This window comes from Eleutherodactylus coqui, chromosome 11, assembly GCF_035609145.1.
Source record: "Eleutherodactylus coqui strain aEleCoq1 chromosome 11, aEleCoq1.hap1, whole genome shotgun sequence".
Classification (NCBI taxonomy): Eukaryota; Metazoa; Chordata; class Amphibia; order Anura; family Eleutherodactylidae; genus Eleutherodactylus; species Eleutherodactylus coqui.
Genome location: NC_089847.1, coordinates 90,151,275 through 90,157,219, shown reverse-complemented (window position 1 = coordinate 90,157,219; position 5,945 = coordinate 90,151,275). Strand labels below are relative to the sequence as shown.

General features: G+C 39.7%; 1 long non-coding RNA gene across 1 annotated transcript in view; it reads left to right on the top strand.

Annotated features, from left to right (window-relative positions):
* Window positions 1-5,945, top strand: part of LOC136582173 (uncharacterized) — a 74,930-nt gene that overhangs the window by 46,701 nt on the left and 22,284 nt on the right. The gene's annotated exons all lie outside the window — the stretch shown is intronic.

The following is a 5,945-nucleotide window of genomic DNA, read 5'->3' as shown; positions in this document are numbered from 1 at the left end:
GCCAATGAGAGCGCAGGGAGGCGAGAGCGAGCGCAGCACAGAGGCAGAGCGAAGGACAGGGACACCGCCCACCAATCACAGAACGCGCACAGAAACACGTGCTCCCCACCTGCCCAGACGTGCAGGGGCGTGGAGGCGGGAAGAGTGACAGCTTTGTGGACCAATGAGAGGACAGCTCGCTTCATGAGGCGATGCGTGCGCGGGCTTGTGCTAGCTCATATATGTGTGTTATTATGTCATGAGTAGATGACCCGCAGATACAGCATAACTTATTACCTCACTGTCATGGCTGACTAGGGCAAATAAATACATGAATTCAAGGGGGAACTTCAGAGGAACATAATAAAGAGGCCTTCCTATACCCTGTAAAGCTAGTTCTTGACTACGTCTGAGGCCCTTGGGCATGAAACCATTAACGTTCAAATAATCGGGCGAGAATGAAGGACAATCGTTCCGTATAAACATGGCCGACGAACAATAATTGGTTTATTTATCGTTCGTCACTCATTTCATGCAGATGTAAAAACCCTCATTCATTGTTTGCCAGTCGTTCCGTGTAAAAGGCGGTCGGTTAGTTGTGCGCAAACTATTTCCTGCTACTTCCAGACTCCACCTGACCAACTGAAGGAGTTAGCAAAAAATAAACGATTATCTGCGTGTGTAAATTATCATTTGTCCGTTCCAACAATTTAATTTCACCATATAAAAGAATCCCATAATGGCCGACGTCACGCGAAGCGCTGCTAAAAGCGCAGTATTTTTCATGGCGTACGTTTTTCTTGGTAGAGAGCGCTGCGGCCAGAGATTACTATAAAATCTATAGTAAAATATAAAACATGGCGTTTGTGGGTCCGTCGTATTTTTTTTACGCAGTGCAGCGTGCTTTGGTATGGCTGCCTTCACATTAATGTTTGTGATTAATGTTTGTGTCTGCTTCCGTCCTCCATGTTTTCCGGACAGCGCCATAGGCAAGAATATGTGAGACGGAGACCTCGCTGTTCTCCGCCTCACATAGTCTCTGTTAGGCCGCATCCCACGGGTGTATCTGCATGCGTGATATGCAGAGATACAACTCAATGATTTCAATGGGTTGGTTCACATGCGCATATTCTTCCTGTACATCTTGGTCGCACAAACAGGAATGCAGCACGCTCTTATTTTCCTGCGCATTTGTGCACCAAAAGTTCCCATAGAAGTCAATGGCGATGCGCAAAATACGCCAGGAGATGCGTGAAGCACTGCTTAATTGCGCAGGAAAAAGAACACAGACTAATGATCCATTTCAAGCGGTGTATATTTTTTTGCCACATGCCTTGCGCATGCAGAGTGCAGTAAAATACGCTGATGTACGCACAAAAATAGCAGCATTCGTTCCGCAAACGCGCTATGCTCATGCGCACGCAATTAAGCATACGCCCGGGTGAATCTGGCCTTAGACTTTTACAATGACTAGAAAAGCGTCCCGCATATTCTCAGCTATGATGTTATCCAGGTTCCATCATGGCGTCCGTCCCTATGCAGTTTTCTGGTCGAAGGATGGAAACCAAGACGCTTTTTCTTCGGCCAAAATATGGGCAGCTGAGTGAAAACCAGATGGACCCTGTTACAGTCAGTGGGGTCCGCTTGGTGCAGTTCCGTCATGGGGATTCCCCATTCCTGTTCCCTGAACGGAGCAGGAAAGCGGAACCCTGGGCTCAGGTGTGAAACCATCCGAAAGCTTCATTCATATGAATGTTTTTGCGCGGCTAATTTAGCCACAATAAAAAGTTGCGACTATCTGTAGCATTGGATTCCAATGTATTCAGTCAGATGAGCGATTAGCCACGTAAAAACATTGTGCCGCAAAATATGGGACAGTGGCGACCGAAAACGGCAACCGATTTCTTACGCTTACGAAATACGTAGGTCTTGCCCTATCTTCTTGCCAAGGTATGCTGGAAGCTCCCATAGACTTCTATGAGCACTGAAAAAAAAGGGAGGGGGAGAGAGTTTAGTAGCATCCAACGCTGGGAAAAGCTTACAGCTGGCTCTAGTTAAGCATTAGCAGTCATTCCGAGGATTTATGCCGACCGAGGGATTTCCGCGTTGCAGCGTATATTTTCACTAATACGCCACAGCTGCCCGTGTGAATGGACGACAAAACGCTCATTTAGATCAGGACTTGTTCGCAGCTTTTTTCTCTTCACGCTATTTTTGTCCGTGATGCAGCCAGCGTGAAAGTACACACACTCTTGTGGAGGAGGCCGTGGACAGGGGGCCTTAGTCATGCAGGAAATATTTTTATCTATCTCATATCTATCTATCTCATATCTATCTATCTATCTATCTATCTATCTATCTATCTATCTCCTATCTATCTATCTATCTATCTATCTATCTATCTATCTATCTATCTATCTATCTATCTATCTATCCATCTGTCTATCCCATATCTATCTATCTATCTATCTATCTATCTCATATCTATCTATCTATCTATCTATCTATCTATCTATCTATCTATCTATCTATCTATCTATCTCATATCTATCTATCTATCTCATATCTATCTATCTATCTATCTATCTATCTATCTATCTATCTATCTATCTATCTATCTATCTAGCTATCTATCTATCCCATATCTATCCCATATCTATCTATCTCCTATCTATCTATCTATCTATCTATCTATCTATCTATCTATCTATCTATCTATCTATCTATCTATCTCATATCTATCTATCTATCCATCTATCTATCTATCTCATATCTATCCCACATCTATCTATCTGTCTATCTCATATCTATCTATCTATCTATCTATCTCACATCTATTTATTTATTTATCTATCTCATATCTATCTATCTATCTATCTATCTATCTATCTATCTATCTATCTATCTGTGTATCTATCTATCTCATATCTATCTATCTATCTATCTATCTATCTATCTATCTATCTATCTATCTCATATCTATCTATCTATCTATCTATCTATCTATCTATCTATCTATCTCATATCTATCTATCTATCTATCTATCTATCTATCTATCTATCTATCTATCTCATATCTATCTATCCATCTATCTATCTCATATCTATCCCACATCTATCTATCTATCTATCTCATATCTATCTATCTATCTATCTATCTATCTATCTATCTATCTATCTATCTATCTATCTCACATCTATTTATTTATTTATCTATCTCATATCTATCTATCTATCTATCTATCTATCTATCTATCTATCTGTGTATCTATCTATCTATCTATCTATCTATCTATCTATCTATCTATCTATCTCATATCTATCTATCTATCTATCTATCTATCTATCTATCTATCTATCTATCCCATATCTATCCCATATCTATCTATCTCCTATCTATCTATCTATCTATCTATCTATCTATCTATCTATCTATCTATCTATCTATCTCATATCTATCTATCTATCCATCTATCTATCTTATATCTATCCCACATCTATCTATCTATCTATCTATCTATCTATCTATCTATCTATCTATCTATCTCATATCTATCTATCTATCTATCTATCTCACATCTATTTATTTATTTATCTATCTCATATCTATCTATCTATCTATCTATCTATCTATCTATCTATCTATCTGTGTATCTATCTATCTATCTCATATCTATCTATCTATCTATCTATCTATCTATCTATCTATCTATCTATCTCATATCTATCTATCTATCTATCTATCTCATATCTATCTATCCATCTATCTATCTCATATCTATCCCACATCTATCTATCTATCTATCTCATATCTATCTATCTATCTATCTATCTATCTATCTATCTATCTATCTATCTATCTCACATCTATTTATTTATTTATCTATCTCATATCTATCTATCTATCTATCTATCTATCTATCTATCTATCTATCTCATATCTATCTATCTATCTATCTATCTATCTATCTATCTATCTCATATCTATCTATCTATCTATCTATCTATCTCATATCTATCTATCTATCTATCTCATATCTATCTATCTATCTATCTATCTATCTATCTATCTATCTATCTATCTATCTATCATCTATCGATCTATCTATCTATCCGCTTAGTTGGGGTCGACTCTTGGACACTTTATGGATCAGCCCTTTCCACGTGGTTCTATTTTATGCCGCTTCTTTCAGTTCGATCATTTGCATGTTGGTGTCGGCTCTGATAGTATCAGTCCAGCGCATTGTTTGTTTGCCAGGTCTTCTTTTGCCGCTGACCACGCTAAACATTGTCGGTTTCTAATGAATGAGCTCACATTATGTGACTGAAGTATGAGAGTCTTTGTTTCATAATTTTGCCCTCCAATGAAACCTTTAGTTTGATGCGGTTTAGGACTGTTTTGTTCGTGATCTTGGCGGTCCAAGGAATTCGTAGGCGTTCCCTCCAGCACCAAAGTTCAAAGGCGCCAACCTTCCTCCAGTCTGTTTTCCTCAGTGTCCAACTTTTGCAATGATTGGGAAGATGATTGCGTTGACAATCCGGTATTTGGTTGCAATATATTTTAATACAGGTATGCAATGAGCTTCTTCCCTGTGTAAATATAGCACATGTAAATCAGGGGAAATGAAGTGCAGGAAGAATGATATCATACTGTGATGGAAATTCCTAATTATGGGTATCAGCTTGTAATATATGCTGTACAGGCTCTTATGAACCCGAGTTATACAACACACAAACTATGACTAAATACATATTGCAAGCATTCGGTCTTTTATATCTCATGCTCTGATCTTTTTTGAGCTGTCAGGAAAGGAAATTGAATTATCAAATCTATTAGCTAACTTTTGGCCATCTCTGCAGATTCCATGCAGCCTTTTGCATGAGTGTTGTGTAAAGTACTGTGTAGGGCTTTCCTTTATACATAAACATTCCTGTTCTGTATACATAGCAAATATGCAAAAACTGCTCCAAATCTGCATGTGTGCAAATCTAGTCTTAATATGTTCTCTTTCAACACTTAGCATGTACTTTGTGAAAGCCGCTTAGTAGAAATGATTAACCCTTTGCAATCCAATTTTGGATTCAGTGTTTCCTAGGGGGCTTTCTCTTTCTGCCATTTTACAATGGCGCCATCTGCTGGCTAGAGGCAGTACTGCAGTATGTGACATGCCAGAGAGGCCCCCGACAACAGAGCGGCTGGCAGTATACAGTAACAATACCCTGCCGGACGTCTTCTGACATCAGAGCTGCACAGGCTTCAATCAGAATGTCGTCAGACAGTAGATTGGAAAGGGTTAATATTTAAAAGTAACTAGACTTTTTTTTGGCATTTTTCATATAAATATGTGATTTTAATAAATCTTGTAATTTATTTTATTAAAGTTTTTTGCAAATGCTGCAAGCTCCTCTACTGTAAGACAAACGGTTATTCCTATGTGAAATCTGTACACCACTTCTGAGCAAGTGGCGTACAGACTGCACTGTTTGTGTATGGGGAGCACGTATAGAATGATCCTTACCGTAGTACTGTGATAGATTCTTCTACCCCCCCCCCCCCCCCCCGCCCCCATGAAGATTAAAGAAAGGTATGCATGCTCAAGGTGTTATAAGAAGGAAAGTGGTCCGATGTGGCATGATAGTGGTGTTGAGAATATCCCTTTAACCCCTTGAGTGGCACGCCCGGAAAAGTTCCGTGACGAGCTCCACTGCCCATAGTGATATACCCCGGAAGATTTCCGGGCTATGTATCACTATGGGAGCTGCAGAGCACAATGCCACAAGCTGTGACATTGTGCTCTGCCTGCACAGACCCACAGAGAACAAAGCAAGGGCTTTGAAACACCAGCAGAAGATATTGCCGACATGTCGGCAATGTCCTGCTTTGTTTACAGGTTGCCATAGAGACCATCGGCTTGTCAGAAGCAAGCCGATGGTCTCTGTGGCAGGGAGAGCTGGTTGTTAGCTGT